Genomic DNA, 21,674 nt, shown 5'->3' with positions numbered 1-21,674 from the left:
TAATTAGTCCCAATGATGATTAAGAATTTGATTAGCGTCCGGGTCCCCACAACTTTCAAGTGGTATCCGAGCTAAGGTTACGGTTTTTGTGTTATATTTACGTAATATTGTATTGAGATCGATTTCTAACCGCTTGAGAAATATTTTTGCAAGGAAATTCAAAGTGCCGAAAATTTGAAGAAACAAAAAAAAAAAAATATTTTTCGGGCTGCCCGAAATACTACCTTTTAAAAATTAAAAAAAAAAAATTTGTGTGTTGCCGGAATTCGGCGACGGAGCTCCGGCGACGGCGATGACGGCTAGGGTTTCCAAAAGTGTTTTGGAGAATCTTAGTGTCATGGGCCTTGAGATGTTGGGCCATTGGATGGACAACATAATTTGTGAAATTTAAATGGGCCAAAATATTTTTGGTGAAAAATGGTTTTTGGGCCCTTAAGTTTAAATTTACAATTGTTGCACATATTTTCTCATAAAATAAATAATTGAAGTGGGACTTTAATTACTTATAGTAAATTGTGATTTACAAGAAATTCGATTATAAATAAATTAATTTGAAAGTAGACAAAGGTGTTTGTATACTTTGTTAATTTAATTTATAATTGTGGCGGTTAGCAATTGGATCAAGATATATAATATTGGATCAATCAATTATAGTGATAATTAATTGATGGTGTATGATATGTGATATTATGCATGAAGGATGATCAAAAGCCCAAGCCCAATTTGCTAGGTGTATGCTAGGATATTTGTGTTGTATGATTGTAATAATTATCAATTTAAAGTGGGCTTGGTTTATGGCCCGTTCCCACCCCATGAGATGTATCCCTATGTGCCATGGATATTTATTTGTAAATATTAGAATAGTGGAAGATCAAGATTGGAAGATGGTGGCCTTGGTGATTATGAAGATCGAAGACATGTAATATTGGATGCTAATGTAATAATGTAGTTGCATTTGCATCCCTTGCATTTACCCTAGGATTGGACCTAGGCCCGTGTTTAGTTCACACGGGCCATTAGTTTTGGGGCAATTGATCATCCTTGTACTGTTTTCTATTTATAATATATGCATGATATGTTAAAATAATGAGTATGTGCGTTATTATTATTATAATAACAAAGTTGCATGAATCCGGCAAACATACGATCAAACATGGCGAGCTTTTAAAATAAAATTAATGATGAGACCTTTCAAAATTAAAAAACCCTCATTTTGAATTAGATTCAAAATTAATATCAAGTCCGAAAAGGGGAATTATAAATTTGTTTATAATTTCCTTGTCTTCCATCGACAATGGATGCAAGATGAACGCTACCCGTACTCGGGACTCGGCTCATATTATTGAGGGGGCCCTGGGTGCCGGAAAGCTGTGACATCCATTGACATAGTGATGTGAACTACGTGGAACTCCCATGATTTCGGCTCATATTTTTGAGGGAACTCATGGCGACCGTCCATTAAGGTTCAATATCGATGGGTTAGGCTTGACACGTGAAGATGAACGACGTCATATTATTGGGTCCTAATCAAACGTGAGACAAAAGTATACGTAGAGGGTTGCATAGCGATGCAATTGGAAACTACCTTTTAGGAATTGTGATTGGCCGATATTATTCGGGATCACAATTCACTAATTGGACCTTACGTACCTACTGAGGAAAGTGTTTCCCGTTTTCACTAGAGGGTAGTGAAAATGTCAAAACAGTGGGAGCGATAATTTATAAAGTAAAAGTCTAAACTTTATATCTTATTAAATATTTTAAAATAGTCATTAACATTTATCTGTTTTACTTTTCAGTACAAAAATCTTTGACAATGTCATCAATTCGCAACCCGTTTTCCGTTATTCTCGAAAAACACGTTCTAACCGGACCTAACTATATCACTTGGCTAAGAAATCTAAAGATTGTCCTAAACTCGGAGAAAATTGCATACACACTGACTGAGTCGCCCCCTGCTGAGGCTCCGACCAGCTGCACTCCTGAGGAATTGCAGACCTACAAGGATTGGTGCGACCATGACTTGAAGGCGAGGTGTTACATGCAGGCTTCGATGAACGATGAGCTGCAAAGGCGATTCGAGGAGGCTAAGAATGCTGCTGACATTCATATGCACCTCAAGGAGCTCTTCGGTGAGCAAACTCGGCCTTTGAGGCATGCCACAGTAAAGGAGCTCATCACTTTACGCATGCGAGATGGGACTTCGGTCCATGAGCATGGCCTAAAGTTGATTGGGCTCGTGGACAAGCTTGTTGGCATGGATTTGATCTTGCCATCGGAGTTGACCACGGATGTGCTGCTGCTGTCGCTGCCTAGCTCTTTCGATCCTTTTGTCGTGAACTTCAATATGAACAAGCTCGAGCCCAGCCTTGAAGAGTTGGTGAACATGCTTGTGACTTTTGAGTCCACCATCAAGAAGGAGAAGCCGGTTCTTTATGTGGGCTCTTCATCTGGCACGAAGACCGGTCCACCTGGGAAGGGAAAGAAGCGTTCTTTCAAGCGCCCCAAGAAGAGCGAGCCCTTGAAGAGGCAGACTCCGAGTCCCGTAGTGGTAGCCGCGCCAGCCAAGGCTGAGAAGACAGTTGACATCTGTCATCACTGCAAGAAGCCTGGACATTGGAGGCGTAACTGCAGGGAATATCTTGCGCAGAAGGGTTCTGCCAAAGGTATGTTCTTTATTGAAGTAAATATCTCGATTAACTCTACTTCTTGGGTATTGGATACCGGCTGTGGCTCACATCTCTGTAATGATTTGCAGGCGATGGGAAGAAGTAGAAGGCTCTGAGAGGGTGCGACCTTCTTAAGGATGGGCAATGGGCAAGAGTTGCTGCCAAAGCTGTTGGAGATGTTTATTTAATTTTGAACAATGATTTTAAGCTTATTTTGAGAGATGTTTTATTTGTACCAGACTTGATCAAAAACATTATTTCCATTCCTATGCTTGATATCGATGGATTTTCTTGTTTATTTGGCAAAGGTGTTTGCAATATTTACAAGAATGAATGTTTAGTTGGTACCGGTGAACTTGAAAACAATCTCTATACCTTAAAATTAATGCTCTCACGACTTGTGAATCCTGTCTAAAAGGAAAGATGACCAAAATTCCCTTTAAGGGCCATGCGGAGCGAGCCAAAGGGTTATTGGATTTGATCCATACCGATGTGTGCGGTCCGCTTAGCATCACCACTAAGCATGGACATTCCTACTTCATCACCTTTACCGATGACTTTTCGAGGTATGGGTATGTGTATTTGATGAAATACAAGTCTGAAGCCTTTGAAAGGTTCAAAGAATTCAGAAGTGAAGTAGAGAAGCAATTGGGACGAAGCATCAAGACACTTCGATCGGATCGAGGTGGTGAGTACTTGAGTGCCGAGTTCCAAGAGTATCTTAGGTAGAATGGGATTCTCTCGCAGTGGACTCCGCCCGCTACACCGCAGTTGAATGGTGTTTCGGAGCGTCGTAACCGAACTTTGATGGACATGGTTCGGTCTATGATGGGGTTCACGGAGTTGCCGCCATCCTTTTGGGGATATGCGCTTGAAACAGCGGCACTGTTGTTGAACAATGTCCATACAAAGGCAGTTGACAAGACTCCATATGAGATATGGATGGGTAAGCCTCCCAAGTATTCTTATCTTAGAATATGGGGGTGTCCTGCTTATGTGAAGCAGACAGTGGGAGATAAATTGGATAGTCGATCCATTTTATGCTACTTTGTGGGATATCCAAGGAATTCCGTTGGATATTATTTCTATCATCCCCAAGAAACAAAGGTGTTTGTTTCTAGGAACGCAACCTTTTTGGAAAAAGAATTTCTATTGGATAGAAAAGGCGAGATGATAGAACTTGAAGAGGTTCGAGAGACACCCACAGTCGTAGAACCCACACCCGAGAAGCCAAGATACAAGCTCCTAGAAGAACCGAGAGAGTCTCGAGACCACCTGTAAGGTATGGTCTGCTTCTTGAAGAGGGCCATGATGAGCCTGATCTTGGATGTGATCCAAGGACCTTCAAGGAAGCGTTATCGGATGCCGATTCATCCAAATGGCTTGAAGCTATGGAATCTGTGATGAATTCCATGCATTCGAACCAAGTGTGGAATCTCGTGGATCCACCTGAGGGAATTGTTCCCATAGGGTGTAAATGGATTTACAAGAGGAAACTTGGGGCGGATGGGAAGGTGTTGACCTTCAAGGCGCGATTGGTAGCAAAAAGGTATACTCAAAGACAAGGTATTGACTATGAGAAACCTTTTCTCCAGTTGCAATGTTCAAGTCCATTAGGATTTTGCTAGCCATAGCTGCATGGTATGACTATGAGATATGGCAGATGGATGTTAAGACAGCCTTCCTTAATGGGGATATTAATGAAGAGATTTACATGTCTCAACCTGAAAGGTTTACATCTATCGGAAGTGAGCATATGGTATGCAAACTTCAAAGATCTATTTATGGTCTTAAGCAGGCATCTAGGAGTTGGAACCTCAGATTCGATAGTACAATCAAAGAGTTTGGTTTTACTAAGAATCCTGAAGAACCCTGTGTATATAAGAAGGTCAGTGGGAGTGCTGTGACATTCCTTGTTCTTTATGTTGATGACATTCTACTCATTGGGAATGATGTAGGAATGTTGCAATCAACTAAGATATGGTTAGCAAGTAAGTTCTCAATGGAGGACTTGGGTGAAGCATCTTTTGTATTGGGAATACAGATCTATAGAGATAGATCAAAAAGATTGCTTGGTCTCAACCAGTCCACATACATTGATACCATCGTGAAGCGGTTCTCGATGGATGAGTCCAAGAGAGGACATCTACCAATGTGTCATGGCGTGTCCCTTGTCTCCCAAGACTGATGCAGAGATAGCGGCGATGACACGAATTCCGTATGCTTCGGCTATTGGTAGTATCATGTATGGGATGATATCTACACGTCCTGATGTGGCATTTGCACTAAGTGTAGTGAGTAGATATCAATCCAACCCTGGTCTTCCACACTGGAAAGCTGTGAAAGACATCCTCAAGTATTTGAGAAGGACCAATAAGTTGTTTTTGGTCTATGGGAGTGGAGAACTAAAATTGGAAGGCTATACCGACTCTAGCTTCCAAAGCGATGTTGATGACTCGAAGTCAACCTCCGGATTCATATTCATGCTCAATGGTGGTGCTGTCTCTTGGAAGAGTTCCAAGCAAGACAGTACTGCGGATTCCACCACTGAGGCAGAATACATTGCTGCATCGGCTGCAGCAAAGGAGGCTGTTTGGATTAGGAATTTCGTCCAAGAGTTGGGCATCATTCCAAATGAAGTTGCTCCTATCCCGGTGATGTGCGACAACACGGGAGCCATAGCTCAGGCGAAGGAGCCAAGGTTTCATCAGAAGTCCAAACACGTATTGAGAAAGTACCACATCCTCCGAGAGATTGTGGAACGAGGAGAAGTGTCGATCGACAAAGTCGGATCCGCAGATAATGTTGCTGATCCACTAACTAAGCCTTTACCAGGACCATCATTCGAGAAGCATCGCGAATCAATGGGTCTAAAGTATATGGGTAGTTGGCTCTAGTGCAAGTGGGAGATTGTTAGAGTAGGTGCACGTCGAGCCAAGTGTTGGTCGACTATTCACGATGAAACTCTTTGTATAAACGATCTTTATTTTAATAATATTTGAATTTATTAATTTGGCGCATCTTTATCTTTATACCCATGCTAGTTGCATAGATAAAGTCCTTGAATATACAAATAGTAGAAAGAATATGAGATGCTCATATGATGAGTATCATGAAACTCATACTTGGAATACTGTATATTCTAAACCGTTCCTAGTCGATTCAGCCGCCACTAAGAAGGATAAAGGCCGCTCGAGTTAGAGACTAGTATCTGCGATGTGAGTACCATGTTTCATTGGTAGGGGACATTGTGATGTCCGAGCATGCAGATAGGTGCTCCTGGTAGAGTGTACTGAACAACCCTCTATAAAGGACTTTCCAAGTGGTTCTCACTTATCGAGTGGAAAAGTCCTAGTTTATGGTTGTACACCATTAGTCCTTATGACCCGGGACAACATTGAGACTCTATGTGCTAGCGTTTCACTTTGACTTGTTTACCGACTCTTATGGGGTCATCAAGTGGCAAGATTGGGTGTTACGACGAAACATATAGGAGTCGATGCATTGTAGCCGGGGATTCACCGCTTACCTACGGGAATGGATATCCTATGTGTTTTTCATGTATGTGTGGGTTGAAATCTCTGATCAGAGTATGATGGTAATTATGAAAGGGGTTTCATAGATTACACCATCGATGCAACCACAACATGACACATAGTATCGATTCATTGACAACTCTCGATAAACCAATAGTTGTCGAATCGGTCGGGATATATGAGTTGAAGGGACCGTACTGTATGCTAACCATAATTGAATGGTTCTTGCAGGCACTATCATGTGATACCTAGGGAATCACGTAAGCGATGCTGCTAGGCGTTTAACGTGATTGGTTGGGTACTATCAGACTTGAGTTATGACGTTCTTACTATCAAGGAGTTGATAAGTAAGAATGGAGCAATTGGGGTATGCTCGAATAAGGACATGTTTAGTCCGAATCACATAGAGATGTGAACCCACGGCTAGTTGTATCAATGAACCATTGAGGGCCACACAAGTATTAGCTTTGTAAATCCCGATGAGAAGTAAAATAGTTCAATGTGTTGAACGGCTTATAAATGTGTTTATAAGTGTAAAGAAAAATAGAAGTATGACTTCTATGAGAGAAATATAAATTTTAATTTATGGAAGTGTTCCTTAGATTAAAATTTTGGCCAAGTAAATAATGTAGTTGAAAATTGTGATTTTCATAAACATTATTGAGGACTAAACTAAATTAATTCAAGTGTTGAATTAATTAAACACTAGTGGACCTAGTAGAGTCTAAATAATTAAATAATTCAAGTGTTGAATTAATTAAATTATATTGAGTCTTGTAGAGCTCAATTAAAATAATTATTTAACTAGTGGGACTTGAATAAATTCAAGTAGTATTTAATTAATCTCAAATGTGTTTGAGATAATTAAAAATTTAGTCCATGGTTTTTAATGTGTTAGAAACCATATAATATATGTGAGACATGCTAGGGTTTGCATGCTTGGGAGGTGAAAAGGTGTGGATTACTTTTTATTAAAAAATTCAAAAAGGATGCAACTTTTGAGAGACAACTTTTTCAACAACCAAGGCTAGTCTCCCACACTCTCCCAACACACTCACTTGGCCGAATTCTTGAGGGAATTTTCTCTCCCATTTTTCTTCCATTTTTGTTCTTCATTTTCTTGGAGAATAAAATCTTCTCTTTGAAAAATCCTTAAGTTTTTCTAGTGCAAAACTTGAGGGGGTTTGCCTTGCTAGTGGTGGGCCTTATTTCTTGAAGGAAAGAAGGAGGAGCTTGTAGATTTGCCTACCAAAGAAGAGCTTTGTTGTTTACAACAAAGTTGGTGCCATTCATCAACCTTGTGAGGTTGATAGGTAAATCTATAAACATCCTATGTTTGATGTTGTTTTGTAATTATTGTGCAAAAACCATGGTGGCCGAAATTTGTGTATAAAATAAAAATTTTTGACTTCCGTTACGTTTCCGGCCACCGTAACCGGTCCGCTTTCAATTCTTAAAAAAGAATAGCACGCAAAATTGTTCCCAAAGTTCTATTGACAACTTCAGTTTGTCCATCTGTATGAGGATGACAAGTAGTAGATTACAACAATATTGAGCAAATTTTAGCCCATAAAGTAATCCAAAAATAGAATCCCTCCACTTCTTAGTCCTAGGCAACCCCAAAATAAAGTGCATAGAAATGTCAATCCAAGTTCTTTTTAAGAATATCACGCAAAAGTGTTCCCAAAGTTCCATTTACAACTTCAGTTTGTCCATCCGTTTGAGGATGACAAGTAGTAGATTACAACAATATTGAGCAAAGTTTTGCCCATAAAGTAATCCAAAAATAGAATCCCTCCCCTTCTTAGTCCTAGGCAACCCCAAAATAAAGTGCATAGAAATGTCAATCCAAGTTCTTTTTAAGAATAGCACGCAAAAGTGTTCCCAAAGTTCTATTGACAACTTCAGTTTGTCCATCCGTTTGAGGATGACAAGTAGTAGATTACAACTTTATTGTGCAAAGTTTAGCCCATAAAGTAATCCATAAATAGAATCCCTCCCCTTCTTAGTCCTAGGCAACCCCAAAATAAAGTCCATAGAAATGTCAATCCAAGTTCTTTTTAAGAATAGCACCCAAAAGTGTTCCCAAAGTTCTATTGACAACTTTAGTTTGTCCATCTGTTTGAGGATGACAAGTAGTAGATTACAACAATATGGAGCAAAGTTTAGCCCATAAAGTAATCCAAAAATAGAATCCCTCCCCTTCTTAGTCCAAGGCAACCCCAAAATAAAGTGCATATAATTGTCAATCCAAGTTCTTTTTTAGAATAGCACGCAAAAGTGTTCCCAAAGTTCTATTTACAACTTCAGTTTGTCCATCTGTTTGAGGATGACAAGTAGTAGATTACAACAATATTGAGCAAAGTTTAGCCCATAAAGTAATCCAAAAATAGAATCCCTCCCCTTTTTAGTCCTAGGCAACCCCAAAATAAAGTACATAGAAATGTCAGTCCAAGTTCTTTTTAAGAATAGCCCGCAAAAGTGTTCTCAAAGTTCTATTTACAACTTCTGTTTATCCATCCGTTTGAGGATGACAAGTAGTAGATTTCAACAATATTGAGCAAAGTTTAGCCCATAAAGTAATCCAAAAATAAAATCCCTCCTCTTCTTAGTCCTAGGCAACCCCAAAATAAAGTCCATAGAAATGTCAGTCCAAGTTCTTTTTAAGAATAGCACGCAAAAGTGTTCCCAAAGTTCTATTGACAACTTCAGTTTGTCCATCCGTTTGAGGATGACAAGTAGTAGATTACAACAATATGGAGCAAAGTTTAGCCCATAAAGTAATCCATAAATAGAATCCCTCCCCTTCTTAGTCCTAGGCAACCCCAAAATAAAGTCCATAGAAATGTCAATCCAAGTTCTTTTTAAGAATAGCACGCAAAAGTATTCTGAAAGTTCTATTTACAACTTCAGTTTGTCCATCCGTTTGAGGATGACAAGTAGTAGATTACAAAAATATTGAGCAAAGTTTAGCCCATAAAGTAATCCCAAAATAGAATCCCTCCCCTTCTTAGTCCTAGGCAACCCCAAAATAAAGTCCATAGAAATGTCAATCCAAGTTCTTTTTAAGAATAGCACGCAAAAGTGTTCCCAAAGTTCTATTGACAACTTCAGTTTGTCCATCTGTTTGAGGATGACAAGTAGTAGATTACAACAATATTGAGCAAAGTTTAGCCCATAAAGTAATCCAAAAATAGAATCCCTCCCCTTCTTAGTCCTAGGCAACCCCAAAATAAAGTCCATAGAAATGTCAATCCAAGTTCTTTTTAAGAATAGCACGCAAAAGTGTTCCCAAAGTTCTATTGACAACTTCAGTTTGTCCATCCGTTTGAGGATAACAAGTAGTAGATTACAACAATATTGAGCAAAGTTTAGCCCATAAAGTAATCCAAAAATAGAATCCCTCCCCTTCTTAGTCCTAGGCAACCCCAAAATAAAGTCCATAGAAATGTCAATCCAAGTTCTTTTTAAGAATAACACGCAAAAGTGTTCCCAAAGTTCTATTGACAACTTCAGTTTGTCCATCTGTTTGAGGATGACAAGTAGTAGATTACAACAATATTGAGCAAAGTTTAGCCCATAAAGTAATCAAAAAATAGAATCCCTCCCCTTCTTAGTCCTAGGCAACCCCAAATTAAAGTGCATAGAAATGTCAATCCAAGTTCTTTTTAAGAATAGCACGCAAAAGTGTTCCCAAAGTTCTATTTACAACTTCAGTTTGTCCATCTGTTTGAGGATGGCAAGTTGTAGATTACAACAATATTGAGCAAAGTTTAGCCCATAAAGTAATCCAAAAATAGAATCCCTCCCCTTTTTAGTCCTAGGCAACCCCAAAATAAAGTCCATAGATTTGTCAATCCAAGTTCTTTTAAGAATAGCACGCAAAAGTGTTTCCAAAGTTCTATTGACAACTTCAGTTTGTCCATCCGTTTGAGGATGACAAGTAGTAGATTACAACAATATGGAGCAAAGTTTAGCCCATAAAGTAATCCAAAAATAAAATCCCTCCCCTTCTTAGTCCTAGGCAACCCCAAAATAAAGTCCATAGAAATGTCAGTCCAAGTTCTTTTTAAGAATAGCACCCACAAGTGTTCCCAAAGTTCTATTTACAACTTCAGTTTGTCCATCCGTTTGAGGATGACAAGTAGTAGATTACAACAATATTGAGCAAAGTTTAGCCCATATAGTAATCCAAAAATAGAATCCCTCCCCTTCTTAGTCCTAGGCAACCCAAAAATAAAGTCCATAGAAATGTCAATCCAAGTTCTTTTTAAGAATATCACGCAAAAGTGTTCCCAAAGTTTAGCCCATAAAGTAATACAAAAATAAAATCCCTCCCCTTCTTAGTCCTAGGCAACCCCAAAATAAAGTCCATAGAAATGTCAGTTTAAGTTCTTTTTAAGAATAGCACGCAAAAGTGTTCCCAAAGTTCTATTTACAACTTCAGTTTGTCCATCCGTTTGAGGATGACAAGTAGTAGATTACAACAATATTGAGCAAAGTTTAGCCCATAAAGTAATCCAAAAATAGGATCCCTCCCCTTCTTAGTCCTAGGCAACCCCAAAATAAAGTCCATAGAAATGTCAATCCAAATTCTTTTTAAGAATAGCACGCAAAAGTGTTCCCAAAGTTTTATTGACAACTTCAGTTTATCCATCCGTTTGAGGATGACAAGTAGTAGATTACAACAATATTGAGCAAAGTTTAGCCCATAAAGTAATCCAAAAATAGAATCCCTCCCCTTCTTAGTCCTAGGCAACCCCAAAATAAAGTGCATAGAAATGTCAATCCAAGTTCTTTTAAGAATAGCACGCACAAGTGTTCCCAAAGTTCTATTTACAACTTCAGTTTGTCCATCCGTTTGAGGATGACAAGTAGTAGATAACAACAATATTGAGCAAAGTTTAGCCCATAAAGTAATCCATAAATAGAATCCCTCCCCTTCTTAGTCCTAGGCAACCCCAAAATAAAGTCCATAGAAATGTCAGTCCAAGTTCTTTTTAAGAATAGCACGCAAAAGTGTTCTCAAAGTTCTATTTACAACTTCAGTTTGTCCATCCGTTTGAGCATGACATTTCTATGGACTTTATTTTGGGGTTGCCTAGGACTAAAAGGGGAGGGATTTTATTTTTGGATTACTTTATGGGCTAAACTTTGCTCCATATTGTTGTAATCTACTACTTGTCATCTATTTATAAGTATATGATGAAACTGAGTGAGATGGATTTCTATGGATTACTTCAGAAAAGCCATACTACTTGTCATCCTCCAACCGATGGACTTTCCCTCCACAATTTCCGCAATAAGCTCCAGTACAACTTTTGCGTGCTATTCTTAAAAGAACTTGGATTGACAAGTAGTAGATTACTTTATGGGCTAAACTTTGCTCAATATTGTTGTAATCTACTACTTGTCATCCTCAAACGGACTTTGCTCAATATTGTTGTAATCTACTACTTGTCATCCTCAAACAGATGGACAAACTGAAGTTGTCAATAGAACTTTGAGAACACTTTTGCGTGCTATTCTTAAAAAGAACTTGGATTGACATTTCTATGCACTTTATTTTGGGGTTGCCTAGGACTAAGAAGGGGAGGGATTCAATTTTATGGATTATTTTATTGGCTAAACTTTGCACAATAGTCCATAGAACATCATATATGAATTCCATTCAATTGAGAATAGCACGCAAAAGTGTTCCCAAAGTTCTATTGACAACTTCAGTTTGTCCATCTGTTTGAGGATGACAAGTAGTAGATTACAACAATATTGAGCAAAGTTTAGCCCATAAAGTAATCCAAAAATAGAATCCCTCCCCTTCTTAGTCCTAGGCAACCCCAAAATAAAGTGCATAGAAATGTCAATCCATGTTCTTTTAAGAATAGCACGCAAAAGTGTTCTCAAAGTTCTATTTACAACTTCAGTTTGTCCATACGTTTTTGAGGATGACAAGTAGTAGATTACAACTTTATTGTGCAAAGTCTAGCCCATAAAGTAATCCATAAATAGAATCCCTCCCCTTCTTAGTCCTAGGCAATCCCAAAATAAAGTCCATAGAAATGTCAATCCAAGTTCTTTTAAGAATAGCACGCAAAAGTGTTCCCAAAGTTCTATTTACAACTTCAGTTTGTCCATCTGTTTGAGGATGACAAGTAGTAGATTACAACTTTATTGTGAAAAGTTTAGCCCATAAAGTAATCCATAAATAGAATCTCTCCCCTTCTTAGTCCTAGGCAACCCGAAAATAAAGTCCATAGAAATGTCAGTCCAAGTTCTTTTTAAGAATAGCACACAAAAGTGTTCCCAAAGTTCTATTGACAACTTCAGTTTGTCCATCTGTTTGAGGATGACAAGTAGTAGATTACAACAATATTGAGCAAAGTTTAGCCCATAAAGTAATCCAAAAATAGAATCCCTCCCCTTCTTAGTCATAGGCAACCCAAAAATAAAGTCCATAGAAATGTCAATCCAAGTTCTTTTTAAGAATAGCATGCAAAAGTGTTCCCAAAGTTTTATTGACAACTTCAGTTTGTCCATCTGTTTGCGGATGACAAGTAGTAGATTACAACAATATTGAGCAAAGTTTAGCCCAAAAAGTAATCCAAAAATAGAATCTCTCCCCTTCTTAGTCCTAGGCAACCCCAAAATAAAGTCCATAGAAATGTCAATCCAAGTTCTTTTTAAGAATAGCACGCAAAAGTGTTCCCAAAGTTCTATTGACAACTTCAGTTTGTCTATCTGTTTGAGGATGACAAGTAGTAGATTACAACAATATTGAGCAAAGTTTAGCCCATAAAGTAATCCAAAAATAGAATCCCTCCCCTTCTTAGTCCTAGGCAACCCCAAAATAAAGTCCATAAAAATGTCAATCCAAGTTCTTTTTAAGAATAGCACGCAAAAGTGTTCCCAAAGTTCTATTGACAACTTCAGTTTGTCCATCCGTTTGAGGATGACAAGTAGTAGATTAAAACAATATGGAGCAAAGTTTAGCCCATAAAGTAATCCAAAAATAAAATCCCTCCCCTTCTAAGTCCTAGACAACCCCAAAATAAAGTCCATAGAAATGTCAGTCCAAGTTCTTTTAAGAATAGCACGCAAAAGTTTTCCCAATGTTCTATTTACAACTTCAGTTTGTCCATCCGTTTGTGGATGAGAAGTAGTATATTACAAAAATATTGAGCAAAGTTTAGCCCATAAAGTAATCCAAAAATAGAATCCCTCCCCTTCTTAGTCCTAGGCAACCCCAAAATAAAGTCCATAGAAATGTCAATCCAAGTTCTTTTTAAGAATAGCACGCAAAAGTGTTCTCAAAGTTCTATTTACAACTTCAGTTTGTCCATACGTTTTTGAGGATGACAAGTAGTAGATTACAACTTTATTGTGCAAAGTCTAGCCCATAAAGTAATCCATAAATAGAATCCCTCCCCTTCTTAGTCCTAGGCAATCCCAAAATAAAGTCCATAGAAATGTCAATCCAAGTTCTTTTAAGAATAGCACGCAAAAGTGTTCCCAAAGTTCTATTTACAACTTCAGTTTGTCCATCTGTTTGAGGATGACAAGTAGTAGATTACAACTTTATTGTGAAAAGTTTAGCCCATAAAGTAATCCATAAATAGAATCTCTCCCCTTCTTAGTCCTAGGCAACCCGAAAATAAAGTCCATAGAAATGTCAGTCCAAGTTCTTTTTAAGAATAGCACACAAAAGTGTTCCCATAGTTCTATTGACAACTTCAGTTTGTCCATCTGTTTGAGGATGACAAGTAGTAGATTACAACAATATTGAGCAAAGTTTAGCCCATAAAGTAATCCAAAAATAGAATCCCTCCCCTTCTTAGTCATAGGCAACCCAAAAATAAAGTCCATAGAAATGTCAATCCAAGTTCTTTTTAAGAATAGCATGCAAAAGTGTTCCCAAAGTTTTATTGACAACTTCAGTTTGTCCATCTGTTTGCGGATGACAAGTAGTAGATTACAACAATATTGAGCAAAGTTTAGCCCAAAAAGTAATCCAAAAATAGAATCTCTCCCCTTCTTAGTCCTAGGCAACCCCAAAATAAAGTCCATAGAAATGTCAATCCAAGTTCTTTTTAAGAATAGCACGCAAAAGTGTTCCCAAAGTTCTATTGACAACTTCAGTTTGTCTATCTGTTTGAGGATGACAAGTAGTAGATTACAACAATATTGAGCAAAGTTTAGCCCATAAAGTAATCCAAAAATAGAATCCCTCCCCTTCTTAGTCCTAGGCAACCCCAAAATAAAGTCCATAAAAATGTCAATCCAAGTTCTTTTTAAGAATAGCACGCAAAAGTGTTCCCAAAGTTCTATTGACAACTTCAGTTTGTCCATCCGTTTGAGGATGACAAGTAGTAGATTAAAACAATATGGAGCAAAGTTTAGCCCATAAAGTAATCCAAAAATAAAATCCCTCCCCTTCTAAGTCCTAAACAACCCCAAAATAAAGTCCATAGAAATGTCAGTCCAAGTTCTTTTAAGAATAGCACGCAAAAGTTTTCCCAATGTTCTATTTACAACTTCAGTTTGTCCATCCGTTTGTGGATGAGAAGTAGTATATTACAAAAATATTGAGCAAAGTTTAGCCCATAAAGTAATCCAAAAATAGAATCCCTCACCTTCTTAGTCCTAGGCAACCCCAAAATAAAGTCCATAGAAATGTCAATCCAAGTTCTTTTTAAGAATAGCAAGCAAAAGTGTTCCCAAAGTTCTATTTACAACTTCAGTTTGTCCATCCGTTTGAGGATGACAAGTAGTAGATTACAACAATATGGAGCAAAGTTTAGCCCATAAAGTAATCCAAAAATAAAATCCCTCCCCTTCTTAGTCCTAGGCAACCCCAAAATAAAGTCCATAGAAATGTCAGTCCAAGTTCTTTTGAGAATAGCACGCAAAAGTGTTCCCAAAGTTCTATTGACAACTTCAGTTTGTCCATCCGTTTGAGGATGACAAGTAGTAGATTACAACAATATGGAGCAAAGTTTAGCCATAAAGTAATCCAAAAATAAAATCCCTCCCCTTCTTAGTCCTAGCCAACCCCAAAATAAAGTCCATAGAAATGCCAGTCCAAGTTCTTTTTAAGAATAGCACGCAAAAGTGTTCCCAAAGTTCTATTGACAACTTCAGTTTGTCCATCCGTTTGAGGATGACAAGTAGTAGATTACAACAATATGGAGCAAAGTTTAGCCCATAAAATAATCCAAAAATAAAATCCCTCCCCTTCTTAGTCCTAGGCAACCCCAAAATAAAGTCCATAGAAATGTCAGTCCAAGTTCTTTTTAAGAGTAGCACGCAAAAGTGTTCTCAAAGTTCTATTTACAACTTCAATTTGTCCATCCGTTTGAGGATGACAAGTAGTAGATTACAACTTTATTGTGCAAAGTTTAGCCCATAAGGTAATCCAAAAATAGAATCCCTCCCCTTCTTAGTCCTAAGCAACCCCAAAATAAAGTGCATAGAAATGTCAATCCAAGTTATTTTAAGAGTAGCACGCAAAAGTGTTCTCAAATTTCTATTTACAACTTCAGTTTGTCCATCCGTTTGAGGATGACAAGTAATAGATTACAACAATATGGAGCAAATTTTAGCCCATAAAGTAATCCAAAAATATAATCCCTCCCCTTCTTAGTCCTAGGCAACCCCAAAATAAAGTCCATAGAAATGTCAGTCCAAGTTTTTTTAAGAATAGCAAGCAAAAGTGTTCTCATAGTTCTATTTACAACTTCAGTTTGTCCATCCGTTTGAGGATGACAAGTAGTAGATTACAACAATATTGAGCAAAGTTTAGCCCATAAAGTAATCCAAAAATAGAATCCCTCCCCTTCTTAGTCCTAGGCAACCCCAAAATAAAGTGCATAGAAATGTCAATCCAAGTTCTTTTTAAGAATAGCACGCAAAAGTGTTCCCAAAGTTCTATTGACAACTTCAGTTTGTCCATCCGTTTGAGGATGACAAGTAGTAGATTACAACAATATGGAGCAAAGTTTAGCCCATAAACTAATCCAAAAATAAACTTTGAGAACGTCTTTTGCGTGCTATTCTTGTTAGAGTAGGTGCACGTCGAGCCAAGTGTTGGCCGACTATTCACGATGAAACTCTTTGTATAAACGATCTTTATTTTAATAATATTTGAATTTATTAATTTGGCGCATCTTTATCTTTATACACATGCTAGTTGCATAGATAAAGTCCTTGAATATACAAATAGTAGAAAGAATATGAGATGCTCATATGATGAGTATCATGAAACTCATATTTGGAATACTGTATATTTAAACCGTTCCTAGTCGATTCAGCCGCCACTAAGAAGGATAAAGGCCGCTCGAGTTAGAGACTAGTATCTGCGATGTGAGTACCATGTTTCATAGGTAGGAGACATTGTGATGTCCGAGCATGCAGATAGGTGCTCCTGGTAGAGTGCACTGAACAACCCTCTATAAAGGACTTTCCAAGTGGTTCTCACTTATCGAGTGGAAAAGTCCTAGTTTATGGTTGTACACCATTAGTCCTTATGACCCGGGACAACATTGAGACTCTATGTGCTAGCGTTTCACTTTGACTTGTTTACCGACTCTTATGGGGTCATCAAGTGGCAAGATTGGGTGTTACGGCGAAACATATAGGAGTCGATGCATTGTAGCCGGGGATTCACCGCTTACCTACGGGTATGGATATCCTATGTGTTTTTCATGTATGTGTGGGTTGAAATCTCTGATCAGAGTATGGTGATAATTATGAAAGGGGTTTCATAGATTACACCATCGATGCAACCACAACATGACACATAGTATCGATTCATTGACAACTCTCGATAAACCAATAGTTGTCGAATCGGTCGGGATATATGAGTTGAAGGGACCGTACTGTACGCTAACCATAATTGAATGGTTCTTGCAGGCACTACCATGTGATACCTAGGGAATCACGTAAGTGATGCTGCTAGGCGTTTAACGTGATTGGTTGGGTACTATCAGACTTGAGTTCTGACGTTCTTACTATCAAGGAGTTGATAAGTAAGAATGGAGCAATTGGGGTATGCTCGAATAAGGACATGTTTAGTCCGAATCACATAGAGATGTGAACCCACGGCTAGTTGTATCAATGTACCATTGAGGGCCACACAAGTATTAGCTTTGTAAATCTCGATGAGAAGTAAAATAGTTCAATGTGTTGAACGGCTTATAAATGTGTTTATAAGTGTAAAGAAAAATAGAAGTATGACTTCTATGAGAGAAATATAACTTTTAATTTATGGAAGTGTTCCTTAGATTAAAATTTGGCCAAGTAAATAATGTAGTTGAAAATTGTGATTTTCATAAACATTATTGAGGACTAAATTAAATTAATTCAAGTGTTGAATTAATTATACACTAGTGGACCTAGTAGAGTCTAAATAATTAAATAATTCAAGTGTTGAATTAATTAAATTATATTGAGTCTTGTAGAGCTCAATTAAAATAATTATTTAACTAGTGAGACTTGAATAAATTCAAGTAGTATTTAATTAATCTCAAATGTGTTTGAGATAATTAAAAATTTAGTCCATCGTTTTTAATGTGTTAGAAACCATATAATATATGTGAGACATGCTAGGGTTTGCATGCTTGGGAGGTGAAAAGGTGTGGATTACTTTTTATTAAAAAATTCAAAAAGGATGTAACTTTTGAGAGACAACTTTTTCAACAACCAAGGCTAGTCTCCCACACTCTCCCAACACACTCACTTGGCCGAATTCTTGAGGGAATTTTCTCTCCCATTTTTCTTCCATTTTTGTTCTTCATTTTCTTGGAGAATAAAATCTTCTCTTTGAAAAATCCTTAAGTTTTTCTAGTGCAAAACTTGAGGGGGTTTGCCTTGCTAGTGGTGGGCCTTATTTCTTGAAGGAAAGAAGGAGGAGCTTGTAGATTTGCCTACGAAAGAAGAGCTTTGTTGTTTACAACAAAGTTGGTGCCATTCATCAACCTTGTGAGGTTGATAGGTAAATCTATAAACATCCTATGTTTGATGTTGTTTTGTAAATATTGTGCAAAAACCATGGTGGCCGAAATTTGTGTATGAAATAAAAATTTTTGACTTCCGTTGCGTTTCCGGCCACCGTAACCGGTCCGCTTTTGTAAGGCCCGAGATTATACCATTTTAATCCGAGATTATTTAATTTACGAATTTTGGAATGATGAATTAGATTCCACGGTTTTTGTAATTAATTAGGATTGAAATGGAATTAAAAAGAGTTGGGAGGGCCAAATTGCAAATAGTTAAGACTTCAGGGGCTAAAGTGCAATAATGGGAAAGTGAGACACTTGTCTTCTACCATGCAATTTAAGAGTAATCTTCAATTCACAATTCAGAAAGTTACGAGGGAAACAAAGGAAGCTTCAGGGAAAGTTCCAACTTCTTCATCCGTGAGAAATTTGATTTCTCAAGAGCCGGTTATCAGAATTTGAATCCGGACACAGTACCGTACTCCTCTCGACACGAGCTACAACTGGACGTAAGTTTTATTGAGTTCTGGTATCATTTGAAATTATGATGTTGTAGGAATTGGATATAATTCATATATGATATTCTTGACATGTTAGACATCATAGAATCAAAGTCAGATCTGAAAACAGATTGATTCTGAAATTGTTATGAATTTTTGGAGGTATATTGATGTATACCGGACAGATTTGAATTATGATTGGATTATGGATTGTACTGGATATGGGTTATGGATTGTAACTATTATCTGGTGATGTTGTATTGACGGGGATAGTGGAATTGTACCGTTATACTGTTGATTTTGAATTAAATCCAGATTGATCAGATTGTTATCAATTTGAATGGTATATTGACATGAGATTATTGATATTGTCATTGCCAGACAGACTGTGAGTTCAGGACTTTGACTGAGCCAGAAACCGACGAAAGAAAGGTATAAGTCAATGTGGTATTGGGAGATGGACTTGAGTCGGTTTAGACTTGAGTTTCCCTAAATCACATACTTTATTTTATTGCATGGATATTTGCATTGAATTGACTAATGTACTTGTTCTCTTGAATTATAGATGACAGGTATTAGACGAGTTATCTTTTGACAGAAGTTCCGGATAGTGGTGGTATCGCCACGGCACATTGCACGATGTCTCAAGATAGGATATTAGCGATAGAGCTACAGTCCATGACGGTTAGGTCAGGACACCAGATGTTTGGTTATATCGAGTAAAAGGGAATTGGAATTCGTCTATTACGGAAGTCGATATAGGAACACCGGATAGGGTTATATCGAGTAATAGAATTACGGTTCCTCCTATTACGGAATTCGATATAGGAATACCACATCTGGAAACCGGGATCCCTAGACTAGGATTGAGTCTAGTCTTAAATGACGTAGCTACTAGTATTGTCGACAGCTTGATTTGATATTGTTTCTGTTTCAGATTTTGATACATATTCATGTTACCTGATTACATGCTTTATATTGTTTATATGATTGCATGTTTCATTGATTTATACTGGGATTTATTCTCACCGGAGTTATCCGGCTGTTGTCTTGTTTGTATGTGTACTTGACAACAGGTGGGACAGGATCAGGGTCCAGGAGATGAGAGAGATCATGATTAGAGTGGAGGCTCCGGACTTGGACTAGAGATAGGGTTGGACACTTGACATTAGTTGTTTAAACCTTAGTTTAATTTGAATGTATGCAGTACAGGACTTGTATTGTAGTTTATGTACTGAGATGTATGTATATATATGTTTGATGTCACTACATTCCGCATTTTAAAAAAAAAATTAGACCCTGTTTATAATTGATTAATTAGTCCCAATGATGATTAAGAATTTGATTAGCGTCCGGGTCCCCACAGCTTTCAAGTGGTATCCGAGCTAAGGTTACGATTTTTGTGTTATATTTACGTAATATTGTATTGAGATCGATTTCTAACCGCTTGAGAAATATTTTTGCAAGGAAATTCAAAGTGCCGAAAATTTGAAGAAACAAAAAAAAAAAAAATATTTTTCGGGCTGCCCGAAATACTACTTTTTAAAAATTAAAAAAAAAAATTTTGTGTGTTGCCGGAATTCGGCGACGGAGCTCCGGCGACGGCGATGACGGCTAGGGTTTCCAAAAGTGTTTTGGAGAATCTTAGTGTCATGGGCCTTGAGATGTTGGGCCATTGGATGGACAACATAATTTGTGAAATTTAAATGGGCCAAAATATTTTTGGTGAAAAATGGTTTTTGGGCCCTTAAGTTTAAATTTACAATTGTTGCACATATTTTCTCATAAAATAAATAATTGAAGTGGGACTTTAATTACTTATAGTAAATTGTGATTTACAAGAAATTCGATTATAAATAAATTAATTTGAAAGTAGACAAAGGTGTTTGTATACTTTGTTAATTTAATTTATAATTGTGGCGGTTAGCAATTGGATCAAGATATATAATATTGGATCAATCAATTATAGTGATAATTAATTGATGGTGTATGATATGTGATATTATGCATGAAGGATGATCAAAAGCCCAAGCCCAATTTGCTAGGTGTATGCTAGGATATTTGTGTTGTATGATTGTAATAATTATCAATTTAAAGTGGGCTTGGTTTATGGCTCGTTCCCACCCCATGAGATGTATCCCTATGTGCCATGGATATTTATTTGTAAATATTAGAATAGTGGAAGATCAAGATTGGAAGATGGTGGCCTTGGTGATTATGAAGATCGAAGACATGTAATATTGGATGCTAATGTAATAATGTAGTTGCATTTGCATCCCTTGCATTTACCCTAGGATTGGACCTAGGCCCGTGTTTAGTTCACACGGGCCATTAGTTTTGGGGCAATTGATCATCCTTGTACTGTTTTCTATTTATAATATATGCATGATATGTTATAAATAATGAGTATGTGCGTTATTATTATTATAATAACAAAGTTGCATGAATCCGGCAAACATACGATCAAACATGGCGAGCTTTTAAAATAAAATTAATGATGAGACCTTTCAAAATTAAAAAACCCTCATTTTGAATTAGATTCAAAATTAATATCAAGTCCGAAAAGGGGAATTATAAATTTGTTTATAATTTCCTTGTCTTCCATCGACAATGGATGCATGATGAACGCTACCCGTACTCGGGACTCGGCTCATATTATTGAGGGGGCCCTGGGTGCCGGAAAGCTGTGACATCCATTGACATAGTGATGTGAACTACGTGGAACTCCCATGATTTCGGCTCATATTTTTGAGGGAACTCATGGCGACCGTCCATTAAGGTTCAATATCGATGGGTTAGGCTTGACACGTGAAGATGAACGACGTCATATTATTGGGTCCTAATCAAACGTGAGACAAAAGTATACGTAGAGGGTTGCATAGCGATGTAATTGGAAACTACCTTTTAGGAATTGTGATTGGCCGATATTATTCGGGATCACAATTCGCTAATTGGACCTTACGTACCTACTGAGGA

This window comes from Primulina eburnea, chromosome 2, assembly GCF_022965805.1.
Source record: "Primulina eburnea isolate SZY01 chromosome 2, ASM2296580v1, whole genome shotgun sequence".
Classification (NCBI taxonomy): domain Eukaryota; kingdom Viridiplantae; phylum Streptophyta; class Magnoliopsida; order Lamiales; family Gesneriaceae; genus Primulina; species Primulina eburnea.
The sequence above is the reverse complement of the archived record's forward strand: the minus strand, read 5'-3'. Positions refer to the sequence as shown.